Raw genomic sequence first — 18,605 nt, 5'->3', positions numbered from 1 at the left:
ATGATCCTCCCACAGTTGCAGCGATTGGCCATTCAGCTTCGAACACATCCAGTGCACGATCATCGCTCCCAGGTGTCCGTCTTCTCCTAGCTGTTTGAGAATTTTCAAGCGTTGCTCAAACTCGTCCACCAAACCGTGAATTGCAGTCGATGATTCTTTTTCAATTTTTGGGTACTCCATTAGGGCTTGCAAATGTCGTTTCTTCAGGAGATATTCGTTGGAGTAACGTTTTGTGATTGTTTCACGCTATCACATAGTTTCCGCTGGTGATCGTCAACGATTCGATCAATTTCGCCGCTTCACCTTTGAGCGCCGACTTCAAATAATGAAATTTTGAACGTCGCTAAGCTCCGCAGACTCGTGAATTAGAGATTCGTAAGTCGATTTGAAGGTCAGCCAACCTCGATAATCACCGTCAAAATCTGGCAATGAGATTTGAGGTAATCGAACTCCCTGAATGAAAACCACCTGCGATGTTCCGCGTCGTATCCAGCGGAGGTGGAGTTAAGCTACAGGTGGAGTGATTTTCATCAATACGCGCTGCTCGTAGCTCGTAATACTGATTCTCAAACTTGTTGAAGCTTTGTTGATCTCCTCCTCGTTCTGCTCATCATGGTTGAATCGTTATTATTTGACCAATTGGGAATGTAAGGTCTCCAGGAGATACAACTCGAATGATTCGTTTCATTCCGACATCTTCCTTCTCTTCTGGTTCTCCGGCACGAGTACGACGGATGCGGCGATCATCGCTTGCGGTTGGCAAATACTGAGCATCAGTGAGTGGTGGCGGTGGTGGAGGTCCGTACTGCTGGTGCTCCGGTCCTCCGGATAAGTGATGCATCAAAATTCCAGGATCGGTACACGCTCAGGGCACTGATAACGCAGATCTGGATGGTACACTGGAAGTGAACCTCCATTGAATCGGAATTTGAATGCCTGGAAGGGTAGAAACACCGAGCGCTCGCTCCAAAGTTTTGATCTTCGTAAACCGAGACATCAACTTCGGTCGCACATCCACGCTGATCCACCAACTGAATCGGTGCGCGTTTGCCATCGTGAGCCAACACCTAACCAGCATGTCGAATTTATATCATCATCCATGGCCAACACCATCGTCATCGTTTGGCCGATCTTCACCAATCCAGACACCTCCGAAGCCCACGGCCCCTTTCCGACCTGAATCTGCATCCAGAACCCACATTGTCTCCGGCAAAATCGGCTCGAATCATCCAACATGTCTACTGGAACGGCCGGAAGTCACGCTCTTCTCATACTGATCGTGCCACGTGCAACGCAGTTTTCTGGCCTGATCCCAAACTTCCTGCACCTGAGGGTCATACTGCAGCACAATTATATTCTCGAAGTAAGATCCTGCGCCCGATTCCGTTCCAGAGTACCCATTGTACAGTGATTGTCGGTGTTTCCAGCCGTTGCACTCGTGAATTCCAATGTCGAAGGTGGCGAGCTTTTCCTAACCAGCGGGCAGATGAACGCAATTGATGTTACTGTAGTGGCCCTTGGAGAAGATGATACCAAGAATGGTTGTCAAACTGGACAAATTTCATGCCTTGCTTTTCACATTACGTCAGGAAACGATCTTGGGCATGTCCTGCAGAGGGAAGACCAGGTCGCCCGCAGAGGGAGCGCGTACAGTTTATCCCGGCAAGCTCGTTGCTCGATTGCAGCTTCGGGGGCAGGTGGAGGAGGTCCGATGGGCGTGGGCCGATGGCAGTTGGGACTGCGGTAGCGGTGGCGGTGGACCTACAGCTGACCATGCCGTGTGGGATACCTATAGGGATGGAAAGGAAAATAATGTTAGAGCGATGATGGAGAAGCATTGATATAACATTCAAATATGTGTGTATTCGTATTATATCAGCCGGCTGATTATAATGTACCCAGACGAATTCAACTTTAATTTAAATTCAGGAATGCATGTCGAAAATAAACCAGGAACTGGTGTGATCAGGCCATTTAAAACAAGTGCTTCTACAGCCCTGTATAACTGTCTTTGAACTAGTGCGAAATGAAGAAAAGGAAGTACTGTCTGCATCACATCAGGATTCGAACATAAAAAAAATAAATTTAATTGAGTCTATAGCAATTAAGAAATTTTTTTGTGAGCTACCTACGGAAGATGAAAGGATATCATGGTCAGCCATAGACATGGAATACTTGGGCAGGTTCAAATTATTATATTAGTGACAATTTCATCAAGGCTTATGCGTTAATGACAGCGATCAACATCTGGTGGAAACTACCACGCCTACATCCCAGCCCCATCCTTACAGTTACTGGTATCATTGTGAAGTACAACAGATTGGGCAGCAGGAGTAATGCGCTTAACGGACCCTCCCCAAGTGACTGCGAGTAAGAGGGCTTGCTAGAAGGTGGTAGGGTTTAGTAGTGGGGTCTGCTAAACCTCTCCCAAAAGCCACCACCCAAGTATCCACCAGCAGACCTTATCGAAGCGACCGTGTGCCGCTTAAGGCTGTCGAGCCCAGCGGAAGTGCCAATCGGCAATCAAGATCGATGCCAGTAATATCCTGATTATGACACTGACTGCGTGTTACTGGATTATGTTTTGAATATTTTAATACTTAAGCGAGGGTTGGTGTCTGGACATTCTATTCTCTTAGTAAGGCACCGACCCGAAACGGTGAATGGGCTAATGGTCATTGGCTTCGTCCCATAAAACCATGACAGGCCTAGCATCGTAAGCAATCCTGTCACACAGTTGTCAAACTGCGTGGTAGGCTGAGCTCTTCCTGACTAGCGCTGATCTGGCTCTGAACACGAAAGTGTCAACCTCGCATGGCCTCCCTCTTATGCCGCAAGGTATGTATAGATAACCAATCAATGAGGCGAGGGACCCAACAGCAATGATTTTTCAACTAAACCATAAAAAGTAGACGTGGAGCGTGTCTGGTGGTAAGGAGGACCTTTTGCTAGACGAAGGGCCTTTATCGGTAATTGACAAAGCATCAAGAGCTCTCGATTTGTATTTAGAATAACAAAGAAGTTTACGGATATCTACTGCCTAAAATCGCTTATATTGTTCTCTCACGATCCACACTGGAGTACTGTTCAGCTGTTTGGTCCTAACTACAATAACGGTACCGAGCGACTCGAATTAGTCCAGCGTCGCCTTCGTTTTGCTCTCAGAGGCTACCTTGAGGGACCCATCGTTTACCTGACTACGAAAGCCGTTGCCAGCTGATTGATCTACAACCCCTGCAGATGTTTGTCGAGCATTGACCGTAGCGACATGCTGCAAGAAAGGACGGATTGTGAAATAATCTGGGAAATAAATATAAACGTGCAACCCCGTCGTTCGTAATAATTCAATGCTATGACTCTCTTATCGCCGTATAATTATGAATCATGGAGTGCATCTATGGTTTTAAATGTATTCAACAGAGGATACAATTTTTGATTTCCATTTGACCCGTGACAAACTTCGACGGAACTTCTATAGAGTTTTTGCTCGCGGTAAACGACGAGGGAATTCTTGAGTTAACTTTGGATCCAGTTTTATTTTTATATTTTATATTTGACTATTTCTAATTTTTGTGTGTATTTTGTCATCTAAACTGTACTTCAGCTTTAGTTTAGTATACACACATCATTGGGACACATGTTGTCCGTTAAACAACATAAATAAACAAATAAACCCGGGTCAAGTGGGTGAGCGAAGGTGATGGTCGTGGGGTTAGGTGGGCCGGTAGACGTAAAAATGGATAGCCCACTCTGACCAAGGTCATAAACTGCGGTGACCAACCGAGAGTAGCGGAAGACAATGGAGGTGATTACTGACGTTTCAGATGTAATCATGTCCTTTCTGGATACCTAGTAAGTTTTGAAACAGGCCATACTGACTCTCTGCGCTCTAGCCGTGGAGGCAAGTCAGAGTGGAAGATTTTGTAGAGGCCAGTAAGAAGGCGAGCACAAAATTCTCATTCTTACTGAGGAGATGGAGTCTGTGGTGAAGACCAGGGAAGGAGCAACGGAGATTCGTCTCCTTGATGGGAACTGGAAGTCGGCGAAGAGCCAGACTGCGGAACTTCAAAAGTGGATGACCTTCAGTGGTGCAACTCCGAAGCTAAGCAAAGCGTCACGCAGGTGGCGGAACTGAATGTTGCTAAAAGGGTTACAGTGCCTTAGAGGAGAGATGCGGAAACTTGGGCCTCTGCCCACCTGAAAAACAGTGCCTACCAATGAGGGTAACTAAGAATCACAAGGAGGACCTGCCGGATGGAGATCGAATCCCAAAAAGGCTCGCTTCGCATAATGAGTGAAGCAATGAGTGAGAGTAGGTCATTGTTAAGAAGAGTAGAGCCCATGAGAAGAAGGTGCTCCTAATGGCAGTGGCAAGCGAAAAGACAGAGGTGAGGCGATTATCGTCTAGCCAGGTTCTCAACCAGAATGTACCCCTAGTACTTGCCAGCCCAGATGAACAAAGAGCATAATGGCGAAGCTAATAAACTTGTTGATACAGTTTTGATAATTACATTTAGATTCAAAACATTGTATTGATGGCAGATCAGTAAATCAAAATCTATTGAATCCTTCCCCACAAAGCATGGTGTATGAAGGGGCAACAAAAGATCTAAAGGACAAAAGTTTAATTACTAAAATCCAGAATTCAGAGGTTTAAACCTCTATTTGAGAGAGACATGAAGGATTTTCCTAAAGCTCAGCTTCGTTGATAAAGGATTGGCCTTTTCAAAAACACGTATATTTTTTTGAGAGCTCCGAATCTTATTTAAAAAGGCTTCTAAGACTGAAACCTTCCTCAAAGCCTCCTCTCAAGACTCAGTAAGCCTCCTCTAGAGGCTCAAGTCTCCTACAAGTGGCCTCCTTTAGGAGACTCGGTTCAACAGGCTCAGAAGCACTGAGGTGAACTAGCCTTGGGCAAGCCCTTTAATAAAGATTATAACAATAATAAGGCTCTGAAGCCTCCTTCTAAGAGCTCGAAGCCTCCTATCAGAGGCTCAATCCTTCTTTAAGAGGCGAAGCTAACTTTCAGTGTCAGATGAAAGCCTCCATTCAAGAGGCTGAAGGCTGCTTTCAGAGGCTCGGAAGGTTTGCCAAGAGGCTGAAGGCTGCTTAAGAGGCTCGGAAGCCTCCTTTCAAGAGGCTCCAGGCCTCTCTCAAGGCTGTGGCCTCCTTTCAAGAGGCTGAAGGCTGCTTTCAAGAGGCTCGAGCTCCTTTCATGAGGCTCAAGGCGCTTTCAAGAGGCTCAAGCCTCCCTTTCAAGAGGCTCAGGAAGCCTCCCTGAAGCCCTTCAAGAGGCTCCGGAAGCCCTTCAAGAGGCCTGTGCCCCTTTCAAGAGGCTCAGCCTCCTTTCAAGAGGCTCAAGCCTCCTTTCAAGGCTCCAGCCTCCCAGAGGCTCAGCCTCCTCTAGAGCTCGGAAGCCTCCTCTCAAGAGGCTCAAGCCTCCTTTCAAGAGGGCCAGCTCAAGAGCTCCTTTCAAGAGCTAAGGCCCTTCAAGAGGCTCAAGCCCTTCAGAGGCCTGAAGCCCTTTCGCCTGAAGCCTCCTTTCAAGAGGCTCAAGCCTCCTTAAAGGCCTGGAAGCTCCTCCTTTCAAGAGAAGCTCAAAGCCTCCTTTCAAGAGGCTAAGCCTCCTTTCAAGAGGCTAAGCCCAGAGCTGAAGCTCTGGCGAAGCTCCTTCAAGATGCCTGCAAGCCTCCTCAAGAGGGCCCGGAAGCCTCCTTCAAGAGAGCCTCAAGCTCCTCCCAGAGGCCTCCTTTCAAGAGGCCTGAAGCCTCCTCTCAGAGGCTCCGGAAGCCTCCTTCAGCTCCTCAAGAGCCTCAGCTCCTTCAAGAGGCTCAGCCTCCTTCAAGAGGCTGAAGCCTCCTTCAAGAGGCCTGCCTTTCAGAGGCTCAGCTCCTTCAGAGGCTCAGCCTTCAAGAGGCCTGCCTCCTTCAAGAGGCCTGAAGCCCTCTCAGAGGCCCCGCTCCTTCAGGCTAAGTCCTTTCAAGAGGCTCGGCCTCCTTTCAGAGCCTGAGCCCTCAGGCCTGGAAGCCTTTCAAGAGGCCTCAGCCTCCTTTCAAGAGGCCCAAGCCTCCTTTCAAGAGGCTCGAGCCTCCTTCACAGCTAGAGCCTCCTTTCAAGAGGCCCTCAGCCTCCCTTTCAAGAGGCCCGAAGCCCCTCAAGAGCCCAGCCTCCTCTCAAGGCCTGGAAGCCTCCTTTCAAGAGGCCTGGCCCTTCAAGAGGCTCGACCTCCTTTCAAGAGCCTCGAGCCTCCTTTCAAGAGGCTGAGCCCTCAAGAGGCCGAAGCCTCCTTTCAAGAGGCTCAAGCCTCCTTCAAGAGGCCTCAGCCCCTCTTCAAGAGGCCTGAAGCCTCCTTTCAAGAGGCCGGAAGCCTCCCTTCAAGAGGCCCGAAGCCCCTTTCAAGAGGCCTGAAGCCCTCCTTTCAAGCAGGCCTCGAGTCACCTCTCAAGAGGCCTGAGCCTCCTTTCAAGAGGCCTGAAGCCCCTTCAAGAGGGGCCCGAAGGCTCCCCTCAAGAGGCAGCCCAGGAAGCCTCCTTTCAAGAGGACCTCTGAAGCCTCCCCTTCAAGAGGCCCTGAGCCGCCTCTTCAAGGCCAAGCCTCCTTTCAAGAGGCCTGGAAGCCTCCTTTCAAGAGCTGCCCCTTCAAGAGGCCAGCCTCCTTTCAAGAGGCCTCAGGAGCTCCTCTTCAAGAGGCCCGGAAGCCCCTTTCAAGAGGCTCAGCCTCCTTTCAAGAGGCAGGCCCAGCCCCTTCAAGAGGCCTGAGCCTCCTTCAAGAGGCCCAGCTCCTTCAAGAGGCCCAGGTGCCTCCTTCAAGAGGCTGGAAGCCCCTTTCAAGAGGCTCAAGCCTCCTTCAAGGCTCAAGCCTCCCCTTCAAAGGCTCAGTTCTTCAAGAGGCCTGGAAGCCTCCTTCAAGAGCTGAAGCCTCCTTTCAGAAGCCTGAAGCCTCCTCAAGAGGTTCTTCAAGAGGCCGAAGCCTCCTTTCGAGGCCTGATGCCTCCTTCAAGAGCTGGAAGCCTTTCAGAGGCTGAAGCCTCCTTCGCAGGCTTGGGCCTCAAGAGGCTGGAACCTCCTTCAAGAGGCTAAGCTCTTCAGAGGCCAAGCCCTTTAACAGGCTCACCGAGCCTCTTCAAGAGGCTCAAGCCTTTCAAGAGCCGAAGCCCTTCAGATCCAAGCTCCTTTCAAGAGGCTCAAGCTCTTCAAGGCTCGAGCTCAGAGCTCGAAAGCCTCTTTCAAGAGGCTGAAAGCTGTTAAGAAGTTCAAAGACAGTCCTTCAAGGTGCTGAAGCTTTTTCACAACGAACTTTTCAAGCATTGAAGCCCCAAGGTCATCAACGTCTTATACAATGTTTGATGTACAAACTTAATTTGAATTGCAAATTTACAGAATATTATTCGTTATATTCAGACAACTGAGAGCCACATATTGCGTGTCCGTTTTCCATATATCTTATAAGCTAAGCTATTTTCATTTACAGCGAAAACAATAAGGGTACGTCAACGAATGTAAAAGTTTGAAGGGTACCTATCAAGAAAAAGGTTGAGAACCGCTGGTCTACGCCGACGTCTTGAAGACTCTGAGATGCAACGAAAAGCTCTCTAGTCTAAGAGGAGATGTTTACTGCATCCGGCGAACGCGGAAAGGCAAGGTGATTCGTCGTCGAAGCGGGATGCTCCAGCGTTAAGCGACCGTGCTGAGGGGATGCTAGGGGGTGAAATAATGAGCTAGGCCTTTAACGGAGCCTGTGGGGTACCTGGGCACCTCCACAGTAATTGTCCTACCGCGTCAGTGTGGCTCTGGCGTGGTAGACCTTTTCCGAGAAACTCGGGGACCAAAATGGAAAACAAAGTCAATTCTTCAATTAGTGGTAGTAGGTGTAGGCGACAACCCAGCGTGAGTCACTTAACCTTCATCTCGGCTAAAAACGCCGGTAGAGGTTATTGACGGCCCATGGCTTGTGGAGGCGATGAACCGCAAACGCGATGGTCTTTCGAGGTGTGACGGAACAGTGGACGCCATCATCGACTTTGCGTCATCGAAGCATAATATCAGTAAGGACCTCAAGAGGAGCTTGCTGAAACTTCAAAGTCGATGTGGACGCGCTGGAGAGGGCGGTCGACGGCGAAGCTAAGCCGTGAAATCCGTGGAGTCGAGGTTCACCAGACTGAGGCCCAGGATTAGCGGATTTGGGCAAGGTCGAATCGACCGAGGGCGTGCCAGTGAAGACGGTGGTGCCAAAGTCTACCCAGACTGAGGCTCGTATCTGCGGGCACGTCGGGGGTGATGCTCCAACGGAGCAGACACAAAGACGTGGGAGACAGTCTCCAGGGATGAGCCCTGGGGCCGCCCAAAACGCGGAGGGTTACTACCCCGAACAAGGGTAGTGGGTCAGCTGAACCCCCGGCCAGATACTTCCCAACCGGGGAGGAAGGACCTGGAAAGACCAGGGAAATAGAGGGGATGACGCCTCCTGGTCAAGAACAAGAGCAAACCGAAGACGTCAAGGGCCGAAAGGAGGCCCAGGCGAATGAGGGCAAGAAGTCATGTAGGCGCAATTGCCACAGGGGCGATGCCAGTCATCAAGACGAACGAGGCTAAGTACTCGGACGTCTTGAAGCCGATGAGGAGTGACGTCAAGCTCGGTGAACTCGGCGCCGACGTCGAATAAGACGTACCCGGATGGGCGAGATGATCCTCGAGCTGAAGCGGAGCGTCTCGCAAAAGGGCGCCGCCACAAGAAGTTGGCGGAGGAAGTCCTAGGCGAGACGGTCAAGGTGAGGCACTCACGACGGAGGTAAACGGGTTAAAGACCTGCACAAGATCACCGAAGTCGAAGAGCTCGTCACGGCACTGCGGCGACAGTGGAAGTGGAGAGCCCACCGCAGCCGTTCGGCTACGAAAAGGTCCGGCAGGGACACAGGTGCATTGGTTCGGTTATCTGCAGCGGACGCCGTCAAGTTAGGGAGCGTCAAGGTGGGATGGTCGGTGTGCCCTATGAGCATATACGAACAACCCGAAGTTTGCTTCAAGTGCCTGGAACCGGGGCAAAAGCAATGATACTGCAAAGGCCCTGACAGAAGCACTCTCGTCGACGCTGCGGATTGGAGGACATAAGGCACAATGTTGCACGAACCCACCCAATTGTTTGATTTGTTCCAGCAAAGATGTGAACAGCAAGCACCCCATGAGGGTTCGAAGTGCCGGCGTTTAAGCGTGCTGCAAAATCGCAGTGCAGGTAACGCAGCTGGCTTTCTCGGCCTCGCCCGAGTGTTTGGTGCGCAGGTTTAGAGAAACGGCGGAACACGTGTGTTCGTGTGCCCACGTTTTCGCGCAGCGTGACCACATACTTGCGCATGTGGTCTGACACTACCCCGGACAACCTAGTTCGGAGGATGTGTAAAGATGAAGTTGGCTGAACGCCGTTTTATCGGTTATCGTCCAAATCGTCTCGAGCTACACAGAAGGTGGCGCGTGGACTCAAGGATGGCTAGTTCAGGCGCAAATAAGAGGGTCAAGGGATCGAGTCGGCTTCATGGGTCATACCTTTCATGCCCTGTGTTCGAACTCGATCCTTTTATCGAACAAATGGCCGCGCGAAGAACAACATGGTATCGCTTTCGCGGCGGTCAACCGGCGGGTTCCGAGCCCGGGACGGAAAGGGTCCTCGTCAAGGCTGGGGCAGGCGTGCAAGTCCCCTGTGTGTTGGCGAATAGACCCTATCGCAGAGGTGTAATGGGGGTGCACGTGGCATCATCATTCTTGATACCAGTCGTGCAGAGGGAAGCAGGCGCAAAGTCCCTTCCCACCTTCCGAGGACATAGGGCGTTAAGGCCATCTGGAAAGCCACGAAAGGCACGATTTCATGGTGTTCTTCTAAAAAGCGAGTCACGATGTTCGATGCTGCAAGGACACGCAGCCACCTCGAGGGAGCGTTGCAATGGTCCCCTTTGAAGCATTACTTTCTGTACTGAAGGGACCATGGGCTTGGCGGCAATGGAAACGGTTTAGCGGGTCGGGGATGTAGTCCTGCGTCCTCGTTTGCTGTGGAGGTGGTCCCTAGCCCGCACTTCCTGGACAACCCAGGATGTCTGTTGAGCAGATTCCCTCCATTGCTTGGGAAGAAAAACATACAATAGGGGAACTAACCGGTTTGGCCATGTTCCTATTGCAATTTTATGAATAACTCCAGAAATAAAGCAATTCGGAGGGTTTTATTAGTTCAAAAGAGATATATCCCTCACGATTCAACGCTCGCTTTTAACTGATCGATTATTTTGAAAATATGTATTTTCAGGGTTACAAAATAGGCACTAAGTTGGCCAAAACCGGTGCACTTCCCTATATTTATTAATTTTGTTACATAGGTATATTCACTCTCATAATTATGTTAACATGTTATAAATCATAATCATTGATTGCATTAACTATAAATTGCTTCCAAGAGTAAAGTGACCAGATCTTTCAGGGTCAATCCGGGATACCTTAGATTATGTACCGTTTAGACTCAATTCCCGAACATGACACATTCCGAACACTTGCTTTTAAGTTTATTCGTGTATTTTTTTCCACAGCATATTGAGTTTGTTTGTAATTTTGATGCTCTGTACGTAAAACTGATGGAAATTCCAGAGCGCTTTATCGTCGGTATTTGGAATATGGTCATGTTCGGGATTTGAGTCAAAACGATATGAAAGCGTATTAAACAGAGGCTCTTAATTCTCGTGTATACATAGATGAGACAGTGTGCCATGAGCTACAAAGCTCACGTAGCACTGATTCTGTGCGACGAGAAAAGCTAGCGCGCATAAAATAACTAAGTGAGCGTGTCTCAATGACGTCTCCATGAGACTCATCTCATGCGCTAGGAATGCATAGCTGGCGTCACTAAGGCGACGACATTATTGAATGGAAATCTCCGCCCAGGCTGTTTTACGCATTTTCGCTGTTGTTGTAAAGGTTTGCCATGGAAACAGGTACATGAGCTGATCGCATTGAGATCAATGCTCAATCCATCCTTTTTGTAGCGTGCATGATGTCTGGTATTAAACCGTTTCTCAAGTGTTTTTTCCATCAACTTACAACACCGGTATGATGCTAACTACTTTCATAACCCAAAATTATTATGTTTTCCCAATTATTTTGAAATAAGAATTGTTTCATATTCTAAGTTTCAAGGCCGTGCGGTAAAGCAGATCCTTGGCGGAATCTCTTCAATAAGTGAGGCATTCTTCACTGGTATAATGGGTATTTTTAGTTGTCTGTCGTCATATGTAAGGTTCAGCCTGACCACCACTGGATGAAGACTGTGAAATTGTCTGTCAGGATTCTCTGAACCATTTTCCAGATTCCTGATTCGTTTGGTGGATATTCCTTCTGATGAAGAATTCCGGTATGGTTGCCAGAATCTTCGATTAAAAGAACGTCAGGACACGACCGGCAGCTCGACAGAAAATAGGTTTATGAGCTCAAATCTTCAGGAAGGCTGTTTGCGTGGATTGAAAGGCGAGATGCTTTTTCAACTCAAAGCTATATTCTCTTTCATGGACTGTATAATAGTCAGAAACAAACGAATCGAAATTCTAAGGTCACCTCTTATAAAACTGGTGATTTAATGATGGAAGCTAGCGTGGCGTGCTCATCCATTGTTGTTGACTGGACTGCCGACTTTTGCTTTCAATTCCTTGCGCTGAGGAGTCAGATCAAAGGCTCGAAAAAACGGAAAAACGGCGTCAGATCAAAGTGCAAAGTGGTAAAATCGTTCGAAGCGCAAAAGATGGAGTGTAATGTGGCGGCGCGACCGTTCGTGGAAGGAAGCGAAAGGAACAAAAGACGGAAGAAAGACGCCGACGGTGTAAGCATCGCGTAGGGTAGCATCTATTCGGAGAATAACCCGATCTCGACGAGGACCAAGCCAACGAGCCGAATACAGCAGCAACACTGCGGAAACAATCGAAGGCCACAATGGAGCGAACCAAAAGTAAAACTTCCTCCTCTGGTGAGTTACAAAAGTTTCACAAACTTCAACCACTTGTGAGAAAAACTGGTGTCAAGCCGGCTTCAAAATAAGTGGTATCGGCACAAAAATCCTCTGCCGTTCTGAAATGAATTCCAGACGGTGGAACATTTGTTGAAGCAACCAGTTGGAGTAATTCACGCACGACAATCCCGTGACAAGCGTTCAAGGCTATCGTTCGCGGCCTCCCAGCGTGACAGCGGAGTCACTGAAAAGCAGCTTCTCGTGAAACACCAGCTGGCTGCCATCGAGGTGCACGAAATCAAGCGTCAAGAAAACTCCAAGTACAGAACCCATGATCTCATCCATTTTCCCGTGGGTCAACCAGCATTTGAGGCAAAACCGTTCAATCTCCAGCATCTTGGATCCTGGGTCCCGTATCGCTCCAAACACGACGTAATCATGCATGAATTGTTTCAATTTGGACACGGTACGCGTCACTGCATCGATCCAGCCGCTGCAACCTCTGTGGGGCGGACACCCTACCGAAAAATGTACATCTGGGGAAAACTGACCTTCGATGTGCCAACTGTGATGGAAGCATTCCTTTAATTGAAAAAAATCAATTCCTTGCGTGTACGCATTCAAGAATGGATTTGATCCGATCCGATACTCGGTTGCTCGAGATTAGGTACGAAGAAGGGTATCAAGAAAGAAGAAAGCTGATGCGAAAACCTTCATTCTAGTTCAGTAAACTAGACTGGCCAATTCTTTTATTTCTGATTATTCGGATCTTTTGTCAATTTTCTAGACCTTTTCTCATTCCTACGGGTTTATGGATTCTCCAGACATTAAAGATTCATTATGGGATGGGGACGATTTCGGGACGCTCAAATGCTGGGACAAGTAGGCTAAACCGGACTGTCCGATAATGCTGGTCACTTTATCCAAGAGTGATTTTATTTTATTTTATTTACTTTTTTTTGTCGTAATTGTTTGCAACTTGATGCATAGTGAGATTAATGTTTATATAGATTTATTTTTCCTTCTTCGTCGTCGAAATAATCATGTCGTTTTCGTCATCGCCGAAAAAATGTAGAAAGTTATTGGATAAAAAAGAAAAGTGCAATAACTTGAGATTGATTTAGCACTGTGCGACTACAAAGTTTCCTTTATAGCCTGCAAGATTATTGTTCCGGCTTGATTCGGGTTGAGCAAAACTGACCTTCGAGTTAGTTGGCGTATCCGAATATGCAGATCCTGCTGCATCCTTTCTTTCCGTCCACTTTAATTCCTTCCACACCAATCCAATTATCCTTCCTTTAATACACTAATCCACCATACATCACCCAATATCCTTTTTAACAGTCCTTTCTTCCTTCAGTTATCAAACTAGATACGATTTACATTAGCAGAACAAACTTATATGCACATACTTTATTGAGAACAGAATTTGGTGGTAGATATAATTGCACTTTATATTACTTTAAGTTTTATGATAACGCACGCGCGTGGTTGGTACGACCTTTATTGAGGGCTATCGAGTGGTACGACTGGCCGGTAGGTTTATAATTTTTTTCTCCTGTCTATTGCTAGGTATATATATAATCGTGATTCGGTCAACTCGTATTTATCATGTGTTACAATGTATGTGCAGTACAACGTTTAGGGTGTCTATTTTGTTTTAGTGTTGTGTATAACAGTTTTGTATGGATTAAGTGTTTAAAGTTTAGAAGATAAATTTAGTTTTTAAGCTTCATATATCAGGGAGAAAAACTCGCCCTTGAACTAGTTTCAACGCCATTTCACAAAGCTATCAATGTTACCTATTATAAATACACATGAACTTACAGCAATATATAATTGTGCTTATAAACTATTTGAGAATCCCTCTTCGATGACGGTCTCTGATGGTAGTGGACATATTCTGCAAACGGGCGCTTGTATACTCCACTAGCAGTCTTGACGGTCACTACACGAACGACTCCTTCTGCGCTGGGATGGACATCAGTGATTCTTGCTAAAGGCCAACACAATGTAGTGTTGTCTTCGTAATACCTACTAAAGTGCGATGCGTATATTGGTTGATATTTGCTGGACGTTTGAGCTCGGTCAAATAATCTCGCTCCAACGATCCCAATATTTTGGAACATTTGCTGCTGTTGTTTATGGTGCAAGCGGTTGGCTGGGTAAGATTGGCCTGGTATAGCATTCATCGAGTGTATCTAAGAAATGCGCTGTGTGAGCGCGTTTAGATCTGTGGATCACCGAGTGGGGCTAATGGTCTCGAGTTAGCGTGCTATTTGGACAAGTAGCGTGGAGAAATCTCAATTAAGCTGACGGTTCCAATTTCCTTCTTAAGAGCGGTTTCACAGAACGGACGTCTCCTCAAAGACCCCGAAATTCGGTGCTCTAGGGGTATAAATTTCACCGGATGCCTTGCAGGACAGTTCGTTGCCGATACGTTCTTTACTGGACTTATCATTCGGTATGATACAAATCGTGCAATTCGTTCTTGGCACCGGCGAAATTTTGCGTTATCTGAATGAATTTCAGTTGGAATGCCATGGTGTCCTGAGAATCGACGAAGGGCTGAAAGAAAGCCGGCTTGGACAAATCGCTCACGATCTCCAAATGTATGGCTTTGTTGAAAAGCATAGAACACCGAAATGTATGATTTATAGCTGCTGCACGACGTGTGGTGGTTTCAAATAAAATGGACCGCAATAGTCCACCCTGTTGAGAGAAAGGCCTCTTGGACGGACTCGCGTGCCCGGAAGCTGGCCTGTTGGTTGTTGCATGTGGTTTATGCGGAAGCAGGGTAGATCTTCAGAACGCAGTCGACACAGGTTTTCCATGAATAGGCCAGAATTCTTGCCTCATTGTGGAGAGTGTTAACTGGCGTCCTCCATGAATTGTTCCTAGAAATAGTCGACGAGCAACTTTGTTAAGGGATGCATGCTTGGAAGAACTGCAGGATGCTTCATGCTATATTCTGATTTAGCGACGTAAACGTCTCCAACTCTAATCACCCTTGCTTTGTCGAGAAAAGGTGAGAGACGCCTAAGTGAAGACTTGCGATTGACATTCCGATGTTTCTCCAAATGTTCAAGCTCGATTTCAAAACTCTCAGCTTGGGCTAGTTTGACACACTTAGCAGCAGAATCTCTTCTACAGTCAAACACGGAGAGCGATTTCTTTGATCATCAGAGCGGCAATTGCGACCAATCGGTAAGCGACAATACGTAGAAGTGCCTAATTTTGACCGGATCGTGAAGATTTCGTTGAGTTCCTTGACGTAGTTGTAATGTGTGTTACTAACTTTCTAGTCTCCATATCAACATCCTGCAACTGATCTCCAGAGTTTGAGATGGCCAGGAATCCTCTGGGTTTCAGTAAGATGGTCCATTTTTCCACAACAGGTTCTGAAGAAAATCGTTGACGGTCAATCCTCGGATACCAAGTCAGCAGGGTTTCCTTTCCAGCTATGTCGCACAACGATGACCTTGTGTTATGGTTTGAATGGTCAGACTGGTTGGCAACAAAGGTCTTCCAAGTAGAGGAGCTGAAGCAGTGAAGCACAATTGTTGAGTCAGACCAAATGTGGAGCAACCGGCCCAGGTCGATTGCCTTTAATGACCTTAGAGTATAGAGTAGCTGCCTCCTTAGCAGCACAACCCAAACGTGGTAGAGTAAGCCTTTTAATGGAGCTACGATTTCGAAGACAGCATTTCGATATGATATTTCAGTGGCATCCATTGTACGAACGCACAACAGGCTCCATAAGTGATTCTGATGCATCTGCAAAACAGTGGATCTGAACATCGTTCCAAGAAGATATGAAAGCAAACGCTGAACTCGTAGTTTCGACAAATTGTTTAATTCGTTGTAGAAAGCCGTCCACCTTTCTCTAATTCCATTGGAACAGAGAGAATCCCAACCAGGTTTGCAAAAGCAAGCTGCTGCATAATTATTTCGCATAAACGACTATTGGCGATATTAATCCTAGAGGATCAAATAGCTTCGCAATGCACGAAAGAATTCGTCTCCTTGTCCACGCTACGCTGTCGACTGCAACCTCCATGTTGAATCTCAATTGATCAGATCTTGGCCCCATGTTATTCCTAATGTTCACCTCTCATCTGATTCAAATCGAATGTAATCGACAGATGAGTTCCTAGCTGATCTGCAGGGACGTCCTTCAGTACCTCGCAATTCGAGCACCATTTCCTCAGTACAAAACCGCCTTTGGACATCAATTTCGTCAAATCTTCCGCAATTGAGTGCATTGGCAACACTGGACCCCGCCGATGTAGTCGTTCACATAAAATCATGGATCAAAAAAAATATTAACAAATGAGTTATAGAAATTCCATGGTCTTTGTGTGATATTTCCCATCACTGCTCTTATGATTGTGATATTTTCTTCTAGGCGAGATGAGAAATTTATTTTGTGTATACTTTTCATTAAAATTATTCTTTATTGCTTATATAAATTCAGCACAATCATTTCACGGATATTCTTCAATACATTTACTACATTATATAATTTACGTAGTTATTTAGTGAGCTGGGTACTGATTAGGGTAGTATGGACGAGGAATTCGGATCGGAATGGGTTGTAAGGATTGGGATTCACCTATCAACTAGAGAATAAATTACTTAACTCCTAGTTAGGCTAGCGCGTGTCTGTAGAGTATGAATATGATACATTTTACTCGCACAAATATATAATCGCTTATATATTTTTTCACTATTAATTGATTAAAGCATAACAGAAAACAGTGTCACTAAATAAATAGTTGTTCATGTTGGATTCAGATCATTGTCTTTTTGACCACCAATTAAATATAAATTTTGTTTATATATAAAGGTTCGAAAGAAATAGAAACTATTAAAAAAAAGTAGGTTTTCATTAAAAGAACTCGGAGATTGAGGTTAGTTAGATAAGGCGATAGTATGGACTGGTCACATTTTTAAAATGTGACCTAGTTCCTCGTTTGTTGACTTAACAGAGTATAGTGAACAGAGCATTATACGAATGTAAGTTTAGGTTCGAATTTAGGTTGACTCAATCAAGATATGTATACGCATGTTTTTAATATAATTAGGCGAAGAAAGTAAATTAAATAAATAAATAAATAAATGAATAAATAAGAGATAAAGAAATTCGATTAGAGTATACTCGCGTGTACTTGCTTACAGGTTGCATTTCTCGCTTTCAATGGTTCCACGATGTGACGATGAGAGGGAATGCTTGTTTGGTTTTCTTCAAAATTTTGTTTACCTTAGTCCCAAAAGTGTCTTCTGCTGCAAACAACTTGCTTGCAGCAACCTAAGCTAGAGGAAGCATTTACCAGCCGAAATGCTTAATTCGACTTCTCCCGATTGAAGCAACCGGCAGGTTTCGGTTTCCATGGGGATAGCGAGGGGTTCGCAAAGTGGAACCATTGGAATTGGTTAAATAAGTGTTTAAAAGAAATTCGTTAAAGAAGACACCCTACTATTAAAACATACTTCATCAAACATAAATAAAGAAGCAAATCAAAAGACTACCGCACGATTGACCGCTTGTCCTATGAAAGATAGTTAAAAGTAAATATGGCGATCCATTGCTGGCAGTCAGCACTTTTCTTCTGGAACAGCGTGTTTTGAGTTGGGTTTGTTCCTTCCTTCCGCAATTCCAGAAAGAAAGTTTCCCGTCTGCCAGACATTCGGCTTAGCAAACTTAACTCCTAGCCTACTACTGGATTGATTTTATTTATTGTCCCCGCCTTCGTTCTGTCGGACCTACCCTTTCTTTCGCGATATTTGGGATCAAGAACTCTCAACAAAAATAAGCTCAACATTTTTAACGAGGCAACACTAATTGATTGCATTGACTCCCAAACAGAAACTTAACGAAAATTTTACCCGCTGTTGGAGCACCATTTCTGGAACAATTTAAGGCTGGCATTGACTAAATTATGTCTATCTAGAATAAATAGAGTGTAGAGTAGTTATTAAGATTTGTTTTCTCCGACTTTTATGACGACTCCGATTTACCAGATCAGTTCTGTCATAAAATAAACAATATCGAAAAATCCAGCTTGATTTTGAGGAAAATAGTAAATCCAATAAAAAGTCTCTCTTTGTTTAATAAAATTAAGTGAACAAAGATAGCTTCTCTCTCTCAGAATTACAAAATATTCAATAAATCAATCTATTTCTCCTTTTTTGTGTATCTAGCCGCCTGTGTTCTATTGTCCTTTCGCTACTATTTTTAAACGGATGAGTTGCGTGTGTTGAACACTGAGAAACTTGTACTTACAGATATTCAGAGTTATGTGTTTTCTATTGTGTTTGTATACGTGTGTTAGCTTCACGAGTGTAAACTATTGTGCATGCTATGTCTGCGTGTGCGTGTGTGTTTTAGCATTCATCGCCGCCACTTCCTACGAATAGAAATTCCTTGATTTGGCTGACTTGGTGGACTTAAGCGTACCGCTGACCATCGAGCTGGGACCGCTGGACACGATCGAGGCCGTGGACGGACTAAGGTGTGTGGATTTGTGAAGGCAACCGATCGTTCTTTTTCGAGGCGAACGAAAACGGCTTCAGTCTTATGCACAGAAAAGCGGACGTTACGCACGAGGCCAACAATATTGACAGTAGGACAA

The 18,605-nt window shown here is 46.1% G+C and overlaps 1 protein-coding gene and 1 pseudogene across 1 annotated transcript in view; both read right to left on the bottom strand.

The window, feature by feature from the left end:
• Positions 1 to 18,605, bottom strand: part of LOC134205828 (uncharacterized) — a 181,565-nt gene that overhangs the window by 21,000 nt on the left and 141,960 nt on the right. The gene's annotated exons all lie outside the window — the stretch shown is intronic.
• LOC134218666 (uncharacterized) lies at positions 611 to 10,151 on the bottom strand (annotated as a pseudogene).

The sequence above is a fragment of the Armigeres subalbatus genome, chromosome 1 (assembly GCF_024139115.2).
Source record: "Armigeres subalbatus isolate Guangzhou_Male chromosome 1, GZ_Asu_2, whole genome shotgun sequence".
NCBI classification, from domain to species: domain Eukaryota; kingdom Metazoa; phylum Arthropoda; class Insecta; order Diptera; family Culicidae; genus Armigeres; species Armigeres subalbatus.
Note: the sequence above shows the minus strand (reverse complement) of the source record. Positions and strands in the feature narration are given on the sequence as shown.